The 21,164-nt window shown below is 41.2% G+C and overlaps 1 protein-coding gene across 2 annotated transcripts in view; it reads right to left on the bottom strand.

Annotated features, from left to right (window-relative positions):
- CDH12 (cadherin 12) overlaps positions 1-21,164 on the bottom strand; it is a 215,880-nt gene that overhangs the window by 18,924 nt on the left and 175,792 nt on the right. The window lies entirely within an intron of this gene.

The following is a 21,164-nucleotide window of genomic DNA, read 5'->3' as shown; positions in this document are numbered from 1 at the left end:
AGAAAGAAGGGATGCGAAACAGCATCAAAAGGCTGGATTCTCTAATCAGATATTGTCACTTTGCACCATCTGGAGGCACAAAAATGCCAGAAACTGGCAGCAACTGGCCTGGAGTGAACTCCCCTGCTGGAGGTGAACTCCTTGAAGGCATGAGTGTACTGACTCCAGACTTGGTGCCTATCAGTACCCTCGTTCCTGGCTTAGTTGGCATGTCAGGGGCAGAAGGGGGTTATGTTGGGGCGAGACAGTGGTGAGAAATGGGTGTGATATAACTCTACTGCACTACATCTATCCTCCACTGGTGTAGAGCCCATCATGGACCCCGTATCAATATATCAAATTAGAGTGGCCCATAAGCAGCCCTGACTTTTGTCAGGTCTGTGGGAATCAGGGAGCTGTAATTGTCTCCCTGTCACTTTCTTTGGGCCCTTCTGTGCCAAGCAAAGCTCTGGCACAGCAGAGAATCGAGCTCTGTGTGTTTTTGTTCTAGGAAGGACTTAATAGAAGAAGGAGATGTTCTTGTAAACAGAGCAGTTCACAGACAATCTGATAATTTGTTCCAAAACCATTTCCCTTGAATGCAAATTAATTTCTAGTCTAATTTCTCATCTGATGGTACTGTTTGCAATCATAACAGAATAATAATTTTTCCGATGCCGTGCCCTGAGCTACTAATTCCTTTTTTCTTTTTCATTATCAGACAACAACAGCTGCACACCTAACTGCCATTGCTTGAATAGTAGGCAGGGTAGAATGGACACAGTCATTTGCGAAAAGCAGACAATAAGGATAAAACTGATTGTCGGTGAATTTAATAGAATGTAAATATTGGAGGACTGTGGACTTCCCACATCTTGTGATTTTCACGCTCCCTCTACTCTCTTATGAACCAGTGAAAGTAAATGTAAAGTAGCATCCCATTTGCTAAGGCTCTCACTCATTGTGTGTGATTTATAGGAAGAAAATATATGTACTGTAAAGGCAAGCAGTAGAATACCAGACTTTTCCTCACTGCTGACTGAAGTGATGAGTAAAAGCGGTATTTGACATATCCCAGAGTAATCCAATTTGAGCTAAAACTCAAGAACTTCAATTGGAGAAGAGTTAAATTAAAGTTCATGACTGAGATGAAGTATTCCTTGGGGAACATTTGCTTTCATTAAAAATGCACATGCCCTCCGAGAAAATTCTATATATAGATGAAATATATTTTTGATTTTCAGCCAGCTTTGCCAGTCCTCATCTTAATTTTAAAAAGGCATGGTGTATAGTTGTATACAACAGGACTACAATGGTCTGATGTAGGCCAACCATTTTTGAAAATGTGGGTGTCAGTGTTCAAAGTAGGTTGTTACATAAAATTTATTAGAAAGAAACACTAATAAAGTTTATGTGCTGTTTGCAGTGTTGTTGGTCCCAGGATATGAGAGACAAAAGGTGGATGAGGTAATATCTTTTATTAGACTAACAAATGGTAGTGAAAGAGACAAACTTTCAAGCTTCACAGTGACTTGAAGATGAGCTCTGTGGAGTTCCAACACTTATTTCACTCTCAAACAGAAGTTGGTCTAGTAAAAAGTCACCCACCTTGTCTTTCTCATAGGTAAAATATGGCAATATGCTTTCAGAAGTGTCTTGTTTAATAAAGTATGTCTGCTACATGTTTTAATTTGCGATCAGTGCTGAAATATACTGGAGACAACCATGAGATGGCAGTTTCATTTATCTTCCCCTCTTTGGTGCCTATGTAAGTTATGTTTGGTGAAATATCTTTGCATGAACCAGAGAAGATGACTCAGGATCTGACTCATAGCCCTTTGAAATCACTGGGAGTTTTCTATTGATTTCAGGTCCTTGGACCCAGGAGGCTATAGTTTAAGGCAGGGGTTCTCAAAGCCAGTCTGCCACTTGTTCAGGGAAAGCCCCTGGCACGCCAGACCGGTTTGTTTACCTGCCGCGTCTGCATGTTCGGCCGATCGTGGGTCCCACTGGCCGCGGTTCGCCACTCCAGGCCAATGGGGGCTGCGGGAAGCGACGCGGGCCAAGGGACGTGCTAGCTGCCCTTCCCATAGTCCACATTGGCCTGGAACAGCGAACCGCGGCCAGTGGGACCCATGATCGGCGAACCTGCGGATGTGGCAGGTAAACAAACTGGTCTGGTGCGCCAGGGGCTTTCCCTGAACAAGTGGTGGACTGGTTTTGAAAACCACTGGTTTAAGGTACCAATCCTACAAACACTTATGCGTGTGATTAATTTTAAGCAAGTGAATTTGTTCTGCTGAAGTCAATCGGATTAATCTTTTGTTTATAGTTAAGCACATGCATAAATGTTTGCAGGTCTTGGGACTCTAGCCTGCAACCCCTAATGCATGTCATTAACTTGATGAATATGAGTCCAATAACACTACTCATGTGCATATGTGATTACAGGATCCAGGCTTAAATTAAACATTTTATGTCCCACACAGTGGACCTAACACTGTTCCCTCTGAGACCATGACAAAACTGCTACTGACTTCACTGGGATTGGGATGGGATGAGAACAATTGGCCATACTTATGAAAACAGCATGGGCTATTTATGCTGGTAGCACTTGCAATGGTCTGAGAAAGGGGTGGAATCACCATCATCAAATTCAATGAACAATTGTGTCCAGTGGTTGCAGCATTTAATCACTTTCTCTATTGCTGTTACTTTACTAACAGCATATTGAACCGTACTTATAAGGAAGAAAAATATTCCAATACCTTTTAGATTTAATTCAGCCTAGTCCTACATCATCCATTTCATTGATCAATCCCAGTGTTATTTTCTGCATTTCATTTTTTTAACTGTGGCTTAAACAGACCCAGATGTTACAATAATTCTTAATCTAGGAGAACAGATTTTGTATGTGCAACTGATGCATCTGGCTAACATGCTCAATTTGGAACCAGTCTGCTTATTTAGAGTTACATGTGCAAAACCTAAGCACCCGATAAAGCATTTTGTACATAAGTAAATTCCTGGTGTGATTGGATATTAATGAAGCATAATTTCTATGAAACTTAGTCTTGCTTTCAAAGCCAAGGTAAGATGACATTTTTCTACATCAGCATTTTTCTTAATCACCTGTCAACCTGCAATCTTATTTTACAGCTGTGCCATGCTGGAAGAAACCAAAATCCTGCTCTTTCATTTTCCTGTGGGACTTTGAGTTGTGACTTGTCTTTGGAGTTGCTGCAGAGCTTTGTGACTGATTGTCCTATTTTGCTGCATTGAAGGAATAGTGTTTTTGATCTGCCAGTCTTGTTGGTTTCTGTGGCCTTCTCCACCTAGAACTGAGTTGCATGACTTGGCGTCCACTAGAAACCCCAGGATGTTTCAGAACAATCTGAACCATAGCTCCTGCTTGGAGCCTGGGTAGTGTTCTGGGGCTGCTTTCATCTGCTCTTTTTAAAATCTGTCTTAAACTAGAAAAAAAAGAAATATTTTGCCGCTTGGTTAGGAGGAAATACCTATTGGAATTACTGTTGACGAGGAACATATACAAATTAGCCAGTCTGAATAATTAATTCTAAGGTACTAGGCGAATTAACAAAAAGACTGACTGAAACCCTGATAACTTACTTTTGAAAAATCAACTGGGAAAGGAATCAGAAGACTAAAGAGTAACCAATGTAATACTCATTTAGAAGGGAAGAAATGTGATCCTGGCAGTTATGTAACTGAATCCTAACTTCTATGTCTAGAAAAAATATATAGATGGCTAGTAATTTTTTTTTTCTTTTCATATTAATTCAAAGACCTGATTTCTCAGGGAGAATCCACAACTACAATAGAAGTCAGTAAGAGCTCCATGAGCTCAGCACCTCTGAAAATTAGGCATTGCATTATCCTGGATTTGCAAATGATAATTCTTGCCAGAAAACTTGATGATTGTTGATGTGGGGAGTTGGGGGGAGAAGAGGAGGCTTAGAGAAATGTGGATTACAGAAACAGAGTAGATATAAAATATAGAATATGATAACATCTCTCTCAAACTCTGCATTGAAAAATTAACTCAAATGTGCTTGGAGAAACACATATCCCCTGCTCCTGCTCCCACTAGCTGCACTGGGAGCAGTTCAGGTACACTGACCAGTGGAACAAAAATACTGCAAAAAATGGGAAATGATAGACAACATTGTATTAATATGTGGAGAGGGGATATTAATGAGGTGTGTCTGGTCTCATTGTAGGGAGTGGTCTTATATAAAGCCTTCATTTATTATATAGTAAACAGCAAGCTAATGACTTCTGAAATTATACTGAATTAGGATGGGTAATTCACCCAAGAGTTGGTATTCACCAGATGGTATTCACCCAAGAGGTCTGAAGGAACTCAAATGTGAAATTGCAGAACTACTAACTGTGGTATGTAACCTATAATTTAATCAGCTTCTATACCAAATGACTGGAGGATAGCTAATGTGACACCAATTTTTAAAAAGGGCTCCAGAGGTGATCCTGGCAATTACAGGCTGGTAAGCCTGATTTCAGTACTGGGCAAACTGATTGAAATTATAGTAAAGAAGAAAATTGTCAGACACATAGATTGACATAATTTGTTGGGGAAGAGCCAACACGGTTTTTGTAAAGGGAAATCATGCCTCACCAATGTACTAGAATTCTTTGAGGGGGGTCAACATGCATGTGGACAAGGAGTATCCAGTGAATATATTCTACTTAGATTTTCAGAAAGCCTTTGACAAGGTTCCTCACCAAAGGCTCTTAAACAAAGTAAGCTGTCATGGGATAAGAGGGAAGGTGCTTTCGTGGATTGGTAACTGGTTAAAAGACAGGAAGCAAAGGACAGGAATAAATTATTAGTTTTTAGAATTGAGAGAGGTAAATAATGGTGTCCCCTAGCGGTCTGTTCTGGGACCAGTCCTATTCAACATATTCATAAATGATCTGGAAAAAGCAGTAAACAGTGAGGTGGCAAAATTTGCAGCTGATACAAAATTACTTAAGATAGTTGAGTCCCAAGCAGACTGTGAAGAGCTACAAAAGGATCTCACCAAACTGGGTGATTGTGCAACAAAATGGAAGAAGAAATTCAATGTTGATAAATGCAAAACAATGTTCATTGGAAAACATAATCCCAACTATACATATAAAATGATGGGGTCTAAATTAGCTGTTACCACTCAAGAAAGATCTTGGAGTTGGATCTTGGAGTTAGTTTTCTTAAAACATCCACTCAATGTGCAGTGGCAGTCAAAAAAGCAAACAGAACATTGGGAATCATTAAGAAAGGGATAGATAATAAATCCGTGGTATGCCCACATCTTGAATAGTGCATGCAGATGTGGTCACCCCATCTCTAAAAAGATATATTGGAATTGGAAAAGGTTCAGAAAAGGGCAACAAAAATTATTAGGGGTCTGGAACAGCTGCCATATGAGTAGAGATTAATAAGACCGGGACTTTTCAGCTTAGATAAGAGATGACTAAGAGGGGATATGATAAATATCTATAAAATCATGTCTGGGGTGGAGAAAGTAAATAAGGAAGTGTTATTTACTCCTTCTCATAACATAAGAACTAGGGGTCATCAAATGAAATTAATAGGCAGCAGGTTTAAAACAAACAAAAGGAAGTATTTTTTTCACATAGCACACAGTCAATATGAGGAACTCCTTGCCAGAGGATGTTGTGAAGGCCAAGACTATAACAGGATTCTAAAAAGAAGTAGATAAGTTCATGGAGGATAGGTCCATCAATGGCTATTAGCCAGGATGGGCAGGGATGGTGTCCCTAGTCTCTATTTGCCAGAAGCTGGGAATGGGCAACAGTGGATGGATCACTTGATGATTACTTGTTCTGTTCATTCCCTCTGGGGTACCTGGCACTGTCCACTGTCAGAAGACAGAATACTGGGCTGGATGGACCTTTGGTCTGACCCAGTATGGCGGTTCTTATGTTCTAATGAACACCATTCAGGTTAGGGAAATAATACAGAGGGACCTAAAGACCCTGGAAGATGATAAAATGAGATTGAATTTTTAAATATGCCAACTAAGGACACTATATTTTTATACATGCAGTTCCCAGGGGGAAAGAACCAGGGAAGCAACAATGAGAACAGGTGGTGTAGACTGGAAGAAAGCAAATTAGTCTAGAGTTTGAGATATGGTTGCACAAAAGTGTGCAAAAAGGCATTATGTAATGTAGTAGGGAGATAATAGACCCTGTTTCTGGTAAACGATAACAAAAAAACCCCGAAGTTTCTCTTGGGCACCACATGACAAATAAGATATCAGCAAATTGGAGGGAGTTCAGAGAACAGCATTAAAAATAATTCTGGGTCTTGAAACAGTCAATTATGAGGAGAGATTAAAAGAGCTAAAATATGTTTAGCTTGTATATGAGATGACAGGAGAGACATGATAATGGTCTACAAATAGTGGAAGGGTTTAAATACCAAAAAGGGACGAGTATTATTTAGTATTACATAGGGAGATATAACAAGAGTATGGGATGAAATTAAGAAAGAAATTTAGGTTGACGAACAAAATCTTCCTGGCAGTGATACATATTAAGCTGCAGAGTAGTTTCCTGAGAGAAATGACAAAAGTCCTATCACTGGACATTTTAAAAAATAATTTGGGCAAAATCATAATACATTTATTGTATGGAAGAATACTGCATTGGCAGGAAGATGTATTGGGTGATCTCATAGGTCTTTACCATTTCTAATGTCTGATTATAAACAGATATTTCATGCTAAGAATCTAATTACATATAGTAATACTCACAGACAAAGTTTTCATTAAAATGGAATTAAAGTTGAGTATATAACAACAAATTAAAGATTAAAAGCTTAGAAAAATGTTGCAGTTATTTAAAAAAACAAAAACACAAGAAGAAATTGACATTTGGCTCTAAAGTTATGCCCAAAAGAAAACCAATATTTTAAAGTAATGAAGTTGAAATGTCTGTCCTCTTAGCCTCCTATCTCAATTTCTTGTTTCTTTTATATCTGCTTTATAGGATGAGTTATTCTTGGATTACAATTTTTTTTAAAAGGCATAAAGAACATAAATTTTGGGGAAAACACCTTGTGTCTAGAGCATCAAAAATGTGCACTACAGAGCACTGGTTCATATGTACATATCTTACTTTGTGAGATGCTTTGTTATCATGCTAACCTTTGTCCTTCTTGTAGGAATTGCATAATTTCTTGATGCAGACATAGGAGATTTATACAGGTAGGTAAACTAGGGTCTGTGCCTAATAACATCTGGATAATTGGCAACACATGGAATTCTATCTAATCAAGAGTGATGAATGATTGCCTTCAGTTTGCTATTTATTCAATCACAAGCTTGTATTACAAGTATGTCTTCCTCAGAGAGCTCTTCATGGCTGTTAAGGGCAGCTGGGACTAGTACAACCAACACTGATCAGAAATAAGGGGTTTTGTTTTGTTTTGTTTTGTTTTGTGTGGTCAGTGATGCTGTTAAACTTCTTTTTATTGCTAGACAGGGTAGTCAGAGAGTGGGTTCTTTTTATCAGGGACTTCATATTTGAGACAACGTTAAGATTATTTGGTTTCCTTAACTACTTACAAAGGTTTGGGTTTAGTTGAATCTTCTTTTGTGTTCTAAGGTCTTGCGGGAGGATGGATTCTAATAGGCCATTTCTGTTTTTTAACTAATATGATCCTATGAAATAGCTGTATTAAAGATGGAATATGTTTTCATAAGCACAGAAGACCACATAAAATTCAAGTTGTTCTATGTTAACAGTCCACAAATCCTTTCTGCAGGATTTTTCAACTCCTCAGTACTCTGTACTATCCAGTGCCCATAGCATTGTGTACATCCATTGGGCTGACTATCCTGTATCAGGTAACTTTCCATAAAATCAAACAACACTAATATTTAGTTAGATAAATCATATTTATTTTGAAGTTAGGTGAAGATTAACATATTTGAAACTATTAAAAACATATAGGGAAAATCACACCACTGATTTATTCCAGTTCTAATATTGGGATATTTTCATAATTTTCATTCCTACTTAAATGATAAATATCCTGTCAATATCAACAGAAATCACGTTAGTAGGTTTAACCACCACAATGCAGGAAATGTGGTCTGATATAGCAATGTCTAATAATGGGTTATTGGGGGGAGAGATTTAATACTGTTTCCCATAATATCCAGCCAACATTGAATTTTCTCTCTATCTTTTATTTATTCTGAGCCAAGAAACAGGAAGGACTGGTAATAGAGCTCAAAAAAGGCTAATATATCCCCACACGTTTTCTTCCTCTTTAAATAATTTAGTAAGGCTAGCTCATCTTCTCTTAATGGGGGCATGAACTCCCTATACCTATGCTGAGGATTTTCAAAGCCTTGTTATTTCATTAAAGGTCAAACCAAATAAAATCCTAATGGAGTTGCAATCAGCTCTTATCTTACCTTCCATGTAACCCTATGGGTACCAGCTTGATCCCAAAAGAAGCCAATCTATGCAAATATGTCCCAAACAATTTATAACATCAGTGAATAAATACTTGCAGGAAGATATTAACCAAAGCAAAATACAAACAAGATGGCAGAAATGTCAAAAATAACAGAGACTTCTTAGGCAGTGTGGCTTACAAACTCACTTCACTACTTATCATCCAGTATTTTCCCCATATGCTACCTTAAATGTCTCTACTAGCACACAAAGCATACAATATGTGTGCAAGAACAGTGAGGTATGGTATGATCTAGAGGACTTAGTATCATGAATTTGGAATGGTTGCATTATTCACCAGTAGCAAAGTCAAGAGTGAGTTGGATAGGTCATGTCTAATAAATGACCAAAAAAACCCTTTCATTTTGCACTTCACTGGATAAGCATTATAAATGTGCCATATATTTTCCATAAAATCCATTTTTACAGATATTGTAAAGTGTTTATAAGATGTTCAGTAGGATTACTTTTTTTTGTACCCTTCCACCTATAAAACCAAATGTCTTTGTTAGCGTGAGGTTTCCAGAAGTATTGGCCTAACTCTTCTCCTACGCAAGTCAACTCTCATTGACTTCATAGTCATAGTTGTGACTTCACAGTCACAAAAATCTGACCTATAAATGAAACTGTATAAACACCTGTGAGAGAGTAACACTAACATACCTAACCCCCCTATATAAATGACCTGCAATGGCTTTTCTAGCTTTAGAAATGTTTTGACTTTAAAGTGTTATAAAGCTTTGATGTTTTGTGAGACCGGAGACCCTAAACTTTTCACTGGTGCTAGACAGAATTTTGCACATTGTGGGCATTGGGTAGTTGTGACTTCAGGAGGGTGGAGGGAGAATTCCACATATGGAGAGAAGAAGAAGAAAACATTCTATTCACCGTATCATATGGCCAGCTCTTTCACGTGAGAATTAGATATAAAACATATGTAGAAATTCAACACCTCCACTGACTAGAATTCTTTGCACTCTATAAATACATGACTTGCAGTCTTTTCACAGTGAGCTACAATCTCACTCCATTTCTAAATAATGAAGGTGAAAGATTAATGTTTTTCAGCAGCTAGCAGGCCACCTGATGTGGTACAGATAATGTCAATACAAACAAATAACACTTTGCTCTTAGCTTCTGATGAGAACAGTGAATGTTTATTTGGCATGATGCAGAACTAATTTACATGAAGGCAATGGCTGTGGGAACACTCACTGATTCTGATGACTACATCAGATTTGACTGAAAGAAGCTGTTGAACTTTTCATAAGCCCTATAAATTTGACATACGCATTTTAGTAAAACACACTAGACAAAATGGGGAATAAAATGTGCTTCACTTCAATTATCAACGGTTCCAAACTGCCAATTGTTCCTGTCTACAAATTTCATCACTTCCTCACCCTCCCCATCTAAAATGCTGTTCAGATGCTCATCAAAATCTTCAGTCAGCTCTGTTGTCTGCTTTGCATTTCTCATGATGGGATGCATATCTTAGCAAAAGCTGTTGTCATTTGGAAAATGCATTGTTTTTATTTTTACTAGTGCACTGAGAAGGCAGTGCTGCAAGACCCAGAGAGAATGAAATTGTATTGCCGGCTTAGACGTATGGGGTAAAATGTATGTATTCAGAAATCTTGCATTTAACCCCTTTAATACAAGCTTACCATACACAACATCTCTCCAGGGCTGGTACAACTGTGGTGCACCTACAGGACAAAATTAGGTTAAGGACAAAGCCTCAGAACCCCATTCTCTTTGCTGCTCTAATGGATCTTTAGGTATTGCTGAGGTTTGGGGCAGACTTGAACAGTGGAGGCCATTCTGCATGTGCACTCTCTCTCTCTCTCTCTCTCTCTCTCTCTCTAACCTGTCCATAATGAGGGAAGGATGGTGCCATCTGAGTCTACTGGTCCAGGATTCGTAGGAGATCTGTTTGCTACCAGCTGATTTATTTCCATTGCCTGCAGATGGGAGATCAGACTATGTGAAAGTGTTCCTACTCTGACAGCTTTCCACGGGGGGAGGCCATGATGGCGTGGACATTAAAGAGCATCCTAGAATCTCTGGTGATGGGAGGGGCATTTGAGGATGGTTTGAGGTGGACTGTGGGCAGACAGAGAGCTGGTTGTGGCTCCCTCGTTCTCAGCTGCCTGTCTCCAGGCAGCTTTAACTTACACTCTGGCATAATGTCCTCAGGGTCTTAACACCAACCAAGAATCAGGGGGAGCAGAGCCTCACTATACCACACCCTTTTCAATTTCCGTCCATCTCCTGACACACCCAGCCCCTCTCCTTAAACCAGGAAGCAAATTTCCAGTTCAGGAAATGGTGGTGTAAGCATATGTGACAGCAGATCTGGTAGCGGAGGCCACAGAGCTCCATACTATTAATGTTTCTCTCACCCAGCGGGAATTGGCTGCTTTGAGTCCACTTTTCAGTGTGCAAATATTTGGCGTTCAGTATCCTATCTTAGTCTTTGAGATGCGTTAACTCAGTACCTATTCTCATTGCATAAATCAAAACCGTAATGAAGCTGAGGAAGCCCAAGAGAGAAAAGATGTCATACTGAAGACCAGTGGTGCCAAAATTACACTAGTGGGAGCTGTGGACACATAGTGGGATGATTCTGTCACCTACTCTGGCCTGTACGGGGGCCTCACAAACCCTGCAGCGAGGGGTTTGGTACAGGTATATTTGGGGATTTGAAAGGGAATGGCTATAGTGTTAAGCACTTTGGGGAATACTGTGGTGCTGGGCAGCCCATAGCCAGCCTTGAGGAGGTGGCCATAAATTAGAATAGTCCCAAGGCTGCTCCAGTTTACATTGAAGGTTGTTCAAACCCCAGAGAAACCCAGAATCCAGAAGGTGGTCGTTGGTACCCCTTGACTTCCTCTTGGGCTGTGACCTATCAGGAAATATCTTTGGAGATTAAGGCCTAAATGAGTTCATTAATATCAAACTGCAGATTGTTAATGTGAGATCCATATGGATGCCATCAGCGCCATCCCATTTTATGTCTGCTTTTTCAGTTCATCCACATACAAAGATGTGTCCCCAGCCATGTATTTGCTACTCTCCTGTGTGTTGATCCATTTCTCTTAGAGGTCTAAGGACGCCCCAGGCTGAAATTGTACTCCAAGCATGTGACCATCCCCTACCCCAAATATATGTGACTGTCAATAAATCCTAGCTTAAAATTACATTAATGGTGCTGCAAGGAAACAATGGCTCAAAATATAAGAACCTCTCTAGATGAAATGCAACAACTGTTTAGACATATACAACAACAAACTATACAACAGGTTAAGAGAGGAAGTTAGCACTAACATATCCAATTTAATTAAAAGGGACATTTAGATCGAATATATTTGGAGTTTGGCCAGAATACAAGAGCTAACGCCACTATTCTTGTGAAAAGTGCAGTAGACTCTTTAATTACCACCAGTCCTCAGGGCTGTAGTTTTATGTGGTGGGGAGCTATTTCAATTTTGACTAAGGGAAGAGAACCACTTTAAAGAATGACCAACACTGTTCCTTATAGCACCTAGGTTTCTTTAGAGGTTCGTCCAAGTAATGACCTAAGCAAGATTAAGATGGGTTTTGAGCCATGACAAGATCACTGTTTGAGATGATATGGCTGTAGCACACGAAATCACTGCTTTTAATCCAGCGAATGCATTTCATAGTATTTGAGGAATCCATTGCTGCAGAGACTTGGAGTGAGGACCTTTCGTGCAAAAGCAGCAGTTCTACTACATGAGCTAAAGTACAATTGCAACAGAATGCATATTTTTGCAGAATCTAGCCACTAGGGGGCAAAAGCATAATATGCTGCTGCTCCATTAAACTACAAGTGGGTGGTTAGATCATTATGTACTGCCGAGCGCTTACCTCCCTCATTCCTGCTTCCTGGCTGGTCCTAATCAAATGGAGGAGCCTTCTATGACAATTCTTCCTCTCTCCCTCAGTGCTAAACACTGTTCTGAGCTACCAGCACACACTTTCTGACCAAACTGTTCATTCAGACTGAGCTTGATAAGCTGATGGAGGGGCTGGTATGATGAGGTTGCCTACAATGGTATATGGCCCATCCATGACTGCTATTAGCAATATGGTCAGTGGCTGGAGGTGGGATACTTGATGGGAGAGCTCTGAGTTTCTATAGAGAATCCTTTTACAGGTGTCTGGAGGGTGGGTCTCTCCCCTTGGCTCAGGGCCTAACTGATCATATTTGGAGTTGGGAAGGAATCTTCCCCAGGGTAGATTGGCCAATCCCCTTGGGGTCTTTCACTTTCCTCTGCAGCATGGGACACAGGTCACTTATTGGTTTGAACTCGAGTAAATGGTGGATTCTCTGTAACTTGAAATCTTTAAATCAAGATTAGAGGACTTCAGTAACTCAGCCAGAGGTTATGGGCACATTACAGAATGAGTGGGTGAGGTTCTGTGGCCTGTGATATGTAGGAGGTCAGACAAGATGATCACAATGGTCTCTTCTGGCCTTAAAGAGTGAATCTAAGAGTTATGGATCTACAGCCCACCTACTGAGAGAAGTGTACAAATACTTTGTTTTCTTCAAGTAAAATATCAAAAGTAGTATTTGACATTCTAGTAGTCAATTTTTATAACCTAGTGGATAGATCACTGGACTGGGACTAAGGAGTTCTGAGTTCTTTACCAAATTCTGCCATTGACCTGCTGAGTGACCTTGGGCAAGTCACTTCACCTCCGTTTTCCTATCTGTAAAATAGAGAGAATGATACTGACTTCCTTTTAGAGCACTTAGAGATCTACTGTGGAAAAATGCTATGTAAGAACTAGGTATTGCTATTAAAGATTGAGGGTTCTCTCCTTCCTGCTTGAGCTGTGAATTCTAAACAATCTCAACAGCTGTGTGGTGAATGCCCATTGCCCACACATCTTAAAACAAAGGATCTGACCGTTTGTCAAGGTTCCTCCCCCACTCTGAACTCTAGGGTACAGATGTGGGGACCTGCATGAAAAACCTCCTAAGCTTATCTTTACCAGCTTCGGTCAAAACTTCCCCAAGGTACAAAATATTCCACCCGTTGTCCTTGGACTGGCCGCTACCACCACCAAACTAATACTGGTTACTGGGGAAGAGCTGTTTGGACGCGTCCTTCCCCCCAAAATACTTCCCAAAACCTTGCACCCCACTTCCTGGACAAGGTTTGGTAAAAAGCCTCACCAATTTGCCTAGGTGTGACCAGCCCTTGTACTGGACAGGCAACTTGGCTGTAGGCAAATTGAAAGAGTTGGACTTGAAGGATTGAATCGTCACTTGGATCTCTGGGTTGATTAAATTGGGGTCCACTAAGGAAGCATGGATAGCTGACACTTGTGCTCCGGTGTCCCTCCACGCGGTGACCTTCTTCCCGCCCACACTCACAGTTTCCCTCCGCTCCAAGGGTATCTGGGAGGTATCTGGGCCTGTGGACCTCTGGTGTGATTCTGGTGCAATGAACTGTAATCTGTTGGGGTTCTTGGGGCAGTTGGCCTTTACATGCCCCAGCTCGTTACATTTAAAACATCGTCCAGCTGACGGGTCACTGGGGCGAGGAGGGTTGCTGGAGAACGGGGTGGCGGGACGATAAGGGGTCTGGAGGGTTCTTTGGAAGGTAGGTGGGGCCTTGGGTGGCCCCCGGTAATAGGGTGTGGTCTGGGGTGGTCCCTTCTGGTCTCCGCTCCAACTGCGACCAGTTTTCTTCTTCTCTGCCACCTCCACCCATCTGGCTCCAATCTCTCCTGCCTCAATTACAGTTTTGGGTTTCCCATCTAGGATGTATCTTTCTATTTCCTCAGGAACACCCTCTAAGAATTGTTCCATTTGCATTAGGAAGGGCAAATTTTCTGGAGATTCAACACTTGCTCCTGATATCCAGGCATCCCAATGTTTCACAATGTGGTAGGCATGTCGGGTAAATGACATGTCTGGTTTCCACGTTATGGCTCTGAACCTCCGACGAGACTGCTTGGGTATTATCCCCATTCTGACTCTCGCCTTGGATTTAAACAGTTCATACTTGTTCATGTGTTCTTTAGGCATTTCAGCTGCCACCTCAGCTAAGGGTCCACTGAGCTGCGGCCTCAGCTCTACCATGTATTGGTCAGTAGAGATGTTGTACCCAAGGCAGGCCCTTTCGAAGTTTTCTAAGAAGGCCTCAGTATCGTCACCTGCCTTGTAGGTGGGGAACTTTCTGGGATGGGAAGTGGTACCTGGAGAAGGATTGCTAGGGTTTGTTGGTATATTCTGCCGGGCCTTTATCCTCTCCACCTCCTCCACATGCTTCCTCTCTTTTTCCTTCTCCTCCTCCACATTCTTCCTCTCTTCTTCCTTCTCCTCCTTCTTCAGCCGCATGAGTTCTATCTGTCTTTCATGTTCCCTTTGTTTTTCCTCAGCCTGAAATTTGGCTAATTCCTGCTGTAGTCAAGCTGCAGATTTGGTCATTCTAACCTCTCTGTTTTTAACTAACTTAACACCCAAGGTTTAGAAATAAACAAACAAAACTTGGCTGTAAAATTTTGCTGTGCTGGAATAGAATACCTATTCTCTGATAGTGATTGTCAGCCTACAGAAAAAGACAATTCCCTTGTCTCTGCTCTGGGCCCAAATTAAAGCAAAAAACCTCCAACTACTTGGAAACCTGCTTACCCAGCCCAAAGAAAAAGCAAATGGGTAGAACACACACCCCCTATTTACTTTTAGGAAGAAAAGAAAAGAAAAAAAAACTCTGGGTTGGAAGACTGTGAATTTCCCTGCAGGAGTTAAGTACCTTGCCTCCAGGCAAAGAAAACCTGCAATTCACAAAGATAATCCCCTTTTGTCTCTGCTTGGCCACAAAGCAGAGAAAAAAAACAAGCTGCTTTCAGTTTCAGCTGCTTTCTGGACTTCCTTTCCAAAGGAAAAAAAAAAATTCCTTTCTAAAATCTGTATTTCTAGTTCAAAAAATCTCAACTGGATCTCAAAATGATTTCAGGTTAATCCCACTACTATGCCACCATGTCAAGGTTCCTCCCCCACTCTGAACTCTAGGGTACAGATGTGGGGACCTGCATGAAAAACCTCCTAAGCTTATCTTTACCAGCTTAGGTCAAAACTTCCCCAAGGTACAAAATATTCCACCCGTTGTCCTTGGACTGGCCGCTACCACCACCAAACTAATACTGGTTACTGGGGAAGAGCTGTTTGGATGCGTCCTTCCCCCCAAAATACTTCCCAAAACCTTGCACCCCACTTCCTGGACAAGGTTTGGTAAAAAGCCTCACCAATTTGCCTAGGTGACTACAGACCCAGACCCTTGGATCTTAAGAACAATGAACAATCCTCCCAACACTTGCACCCCCCCTTTCCTGGGAAATGTTGGATAAAAAGCCTCACCAATTTGCATAGGTGACCACAGACCCAAACCCTTGGATCTGAGAACAATGAAAAAGCATTCAGTTTCTTACAAGAAGACTTTTAATAAAAATAGAAGTAAATAGAAATGAAGAAATCCCCCCTGTAAAATCAGGATGGTAGATATCTTACAGGGTAATTAGATTCAAAAACATAGAGAACCCCTCTAGGCAAAACCTTAAGTTACAAAAAAGATACACAGACAGAAATAGTTATTCTATTCAGCACAATCCTTTTCTCAGCCATTTAAAGAAATCATAATCTAACACATACCTAGCTAGATTACTTACTAAAAGTTCTAAGACTCCATTCCTGGTCTATCCCCGGCAGAAACCAGCATATAGACAGACACAGACCCTTTGTTTCTCTCCCTCCTCCCATCTTTTGAAAGTATCTTGTCTCCTCATTGGTCATTTTGGTCAGGTGCCAGCGAGGTTACCTTTAGCTTCTTAACCCTTTACAGGTGAGAGGATTTTTCCTCTGGCCAGGAGGGATTTCAAAGGGGTTTACCCTTCCCTTTATATTTATGACACCGTTGTACATGGATGTTCAGAAATCCATCTTTTCTGCATGTTCACCATTAGAACAAAGACATTTTTGCCAGAGTAGGGTGTCCCTCCAACATCCTTACAGATGCAGGAACTAATTTCCTGGCAGGAACTATGGAAAGCCTTTGGGAAGTTCATGAGGTAAATCACTTGGTTGCCACCCCTTATCACCATCGAACAAATGGCCTGGTGGAGAAGTTTAATGAAACTTTGGGGGCCATGATACGTAAATTCGTAAATGAGCACTGCAACGATTGAGACTTAGTGTTACAGTAGTTGATCTTTGCCTACAGAGCTGTACCACATCCCAGTTTAGGGTTTTCACCATTTGAACTTGTATATGGCCGCGAGGTTAAGGGGCCATTACAGTTGCTGAAGCAGCAATGGGAGGGGTTTACACCTTCTCCAGGAACTAACATTCTGGACTTTGTAACCAACCTACAAAACACCCTCTGAAACTCTTTAGCCCTTGCTAAAGAAAACCTAAAAGATGCTCAAAAAGACCAAAAAGCCTGGTATGATAAACATGCCAGAGAGCAGCCCTTCAAAGTAGGGGACCAGGTCATGGTCTTAAAGGAGCTCCAGGCCCATTAAAATGGAAGCATCGTGGGAAGGGCCATTCACGGTCCAAGAGCACCTGGCAGCTGTCAATTATCTCATAGTATTCCCCACCTCCAACTGAAAGCCTAAGGTGTACCATATTAATTCTCTAAAGCCCTTTTCTTCCAGAGAATTAAAGGTTTGTCAGTTTACAGCCCAGGGAGAAGATAACACTGAGTGGCCTGAAGGTGTCTACTGCGAAGGGAAAAGTGATGGTGGTGTGGAAGAGGTGAACCTCTCCATGACTCTTGGGCATATGCAAAGATAGCAGATCAAGGAGCTGTGCGCTAGGTACATGCCGACGTTCTCAGCCACCCCAGGACTGACTGAACGGGCATACCACTCCATTGACACAGGTAATGCTCACCCAATTGGAGCCCAACCTTACCGGGTGTCTCCTCAAGCTAAAACTGCTATAGAAAAGGAGATTCAAGATATGCTACAGATGGGTGTAATCCACCCCTCCGGCAGTGCACAGGCATCTCCAGTGGTTCTAGTTCCCAAACCAGATGGGGAGATACGTTTTTGCGTGGACTACCATAAGCTAAAGGCTGTAACTCGCCCAGACAACTATCCAATGCCCCGCACAGATGAACTACTGGAGAAACTGGGACGGACCCAGTTTATCTCTACCTTGGACTTAACCAAGAGGTACTGGCAAGTATTGCTAGATGAATCCGCTAAGGAAAGGTCAGCCTTCATCACACATGTCGGGCCGTATGAATTTAATGTGCTCCCTTTCGGGCTGCGAAATGCACCCGCCACCTTCCAAAGACTTGTAGATGGTCTCCTAGCGGAATTAGGAGAATATGCAGTCGCCTACCTTGACGATGTGGCCATATTTTCGGATTCCTGGGCAGAAGAACTGGAACATCTACAAAAAGTCTTTGAGTGCATCAGGGAGGCAGGACTAACTGTTAAGGCTAAGAAGTGTCAAATAGGCTAAACAGAGTAATTTACCTTGGACACCAGGTGGGTCAAGGAACTATCAATCCCCTACAGGCCAAAGTGGATGCTATCCAAAAGTGGCCTGTCCCAAAGTCAAAGAAACAGGTTCAATCCTTCTTAGGCTTGGCCGGATATTACAGGTGATTTGTACCGCAATACAGCCAAATCGCCGCTCCACTGACAGACCTAACCGACAAGAAACAGCCAAATGCCGTTCAGTGGACCAAAGAGTGTCAGAAGGCCTTTAACCAGCTTAAAGCAACATTCATGTCTGACCCTGTGCTAAGGGCCCCAGACTTTGACAAACCGTTCCTAGTAACCACAGATGCGTCCAAGCGTAGTGTGGGAGCAGTCTAAATGCAGGAAGGACCGAATCAAGAATTCCGTCCTGTCGTGTTTCTCAGCAAGAAGCTGTCTGAGAGGGAAAGCCACTGTTCAATCAGTGAAAAGGAATGTTATGCCATTGTCTACGCTCTGGAAAAGCTATGCCTATACATTTGGGGATGGCGTTTCCACCTGCAAACAGACCATGCTGCACTACAGTGGCTTCATACTGCCAAGGGAAATAACAAAAAACGTATTTGGTGGAGTCTCCAATATTTTGATTTCGACATACAGCACATTTCAGGAGCTTCTAAGCAAGTGGCTGATTCACTCTCCCGTGAAAGTTTCCCAGAATGTGGAAAATATTGTTAGTCTTTTCCTTAAGATGTGGAAAATATTGTTAGTCTTTATACAGTTAGTAGTATATTTAAAGATGCATGTGTCTTATTAACTCTGTTTTCTCCTAGATCTCCAGGAAGAAGTCACAACAAGTGTTTCACCCTATCTGTCATTTGGGTGGCATATCATAAACATAAAGGGAAGGGTAACCACCTTTCTGTATACAGTGCTATAAAATCCCTCCTGGCCAGAGGCAAAATCCTTTCACCTGAAAAGGGTTTAGAAGCTAAGGTAACCCTGCTGGAACCTGACCCAAAATGGCCAATGAGGGGACAAGAGCCTTTCAGATCTGGAGAGGAGGGAATAAAGGGTTTGGTCTGACTGTGTGATGCTTTTGCCGGGAACAGATCAGGAATGCAGCCTTATAACCCCTCTAAAGTTAGTAAGTAATCTAGCTTGAAAATGTGTCAGATTTTCTTTTGTTTAATGGCTTGTAAAATAAGCTGTGCTGGAGGGAATGTGTATTACTGTTTTTGTGTCTTTTTGTAACTTAAGGTTTTACCTGGAGGGATTCTCTATGTTTTGAATCTGATTACCTGTAAAATGTTTACCATCCTGATTTTACAGAGGTGATTCTTTTACCTTTTCTTTAATTATAATTCTTCTTTTAAGAACCTGATTGATTTTTCATTGTTCTTAAGATCCAAGGGTTTGGGTCTGTGTTCACCTGTACCAATTGGTGAGGATTATTATCAAACCTTCCCCAGGAAAGGGGGTGTAGGTCTTGGGGGGGATATTTTTGGGGAAGACATCTCCAAGTGGTCTCTTTCGCTGTTCTTTGTTTAAAAGGCTTGGTGGTAGCAGCATACTATTCAAGGACAAGGCAAAGTTTGTACTGTGGGGAAGTTTTAATCTAAGCTGGTAAGAATAAGTTTAGGAGGTCTTTCATTCAGGTCCCCACATCTGTACCCTAGAGTTCAGAGTTGGGAAAGAACCTTGACAGGGTTGAATTAGCAACCCTTTTCCCAGCACCCTATTGCATGTGGAAAAACGGTCTGACACAGTATGGCCATTCTTTTGTTCATAACAGTACAAAAGGATGTAAGTAGGGGGCGTTATATTCTAGTTCTGGAATTCTGGAACTGAGCAGGATGGGGCCTTTTTGCTTTAAATGGTTCTGAGGCTCACGAGGTACGGCACGTGAGTCAAGCAAGGAGGTTCTGCGGGACAATGTCATGGAGGAGAATATCAAACTCATTTTAATCAGTCACATCTGTAGTTCAGACCAAAGGTAAAAATCCTTTATCCACTAAGATACATCATCTCCTAGGAAATTTGACATCTTCAAAGATGCCACTTGAAAGGTGGCTTAATCTCACATAGAGATTAGAGAAATATCTATACTCCAGATATCATTGTATGTAATGGTGATTTCCCGACCATCTACTTATGCTGGCATTTTTGATTGTTACTTAGCTTTGTCCCTAGATGTCACATTGGTCTCAACCTTTATAGAGAATGTGCATATTCAGCATGATTTTAATAAAAAACCTGATGCTATCTCTAAAGGAAATTAGATTTGATGGACACCAACATTTTCTGATTTATAAATGATATAAATACTCAGTGTTTATTTGAGTACAGATGCTTGTCCTGGAGGGCTTGTCCTGGAGGGCTTGTAACTGTCGTGGGCTAGGAATCTGAGAAGAACATGTGAGAATATTTCCTTTCTTTTTCTTTGAGAAGTGCTTTGGGATCTTTAATGGCCACAAAGTACACAGGACTTCAGCTTAACATTTATGCGAAGCATTTCTTGCTGCGGTATGAAGGAAATGGAAATGGACAGAATATCTCTCCCGCAAGTACTGAAATCTAAATTTAACACAGTTTGAAAATCAGGTGCACTAGGGCAATGTTCCAAAACAGTGTCACATAGAGTCATATTTGCAGGTGCTGACTACCTAAGGCACCTTCTTTTCTTTCTGTCTTCCTATTTCTCTTTCTCTGAATATGTGTTCTGAGCCTCTACATTTCCATATTTCTGTCAACTTCCATCCCCACAATCCATACTTATTCAAACTCTAAACTTCTCTGAAACCTCAACAGCCCTCAACAACAGAGAAAAATAAACCTCAGCATTTTCAGTGATTTTCAGCATCATAGTCTTTCCTTCTTCTTTCCCCCACGCAAAAAATAACCCACCCAAATTCAACCTCCACTATTATTTAGCTACTATTCCCCCACCATACATTTAAAACAGAGTTAGACATTTTTGCCTGATAAAGTGGATTAAATTGCTGTGACTAGTGTTGCATCCTTTAATGTGAGCTATTTTAGACTGCTTTGTTCTGTTGAGTTATAACTTCTGCTGCATACACTGCAGATTTTTTGTTTATTCTAGTCTCCATTGTTTTGCAGATTGTAGTTGTAATAGGCACCATAATGGCTAAACTGCTCTAGGAAAACATCTCTGGGAACATGAATTAATT

Source organism: Eretmochelys imbricata, chromosome 2 (genome assembly GCF_965152235.1).
Source record: "Eretmochelys imbricata isolate rEreImb1 chromosome 2, rEreImb1.hap1, whole genome shotgun sequence".
Lineage (NCBI taxonomy): Eukaryota > Metazoa > Chordata > Testudines > Cheloniidae > Eretmochelys > Eretmochelys imbricata.
Note: the sequence above shows the minus strand (reverse complement) of the source record. Positions and strands in the feature narration are given on the sequence as shown.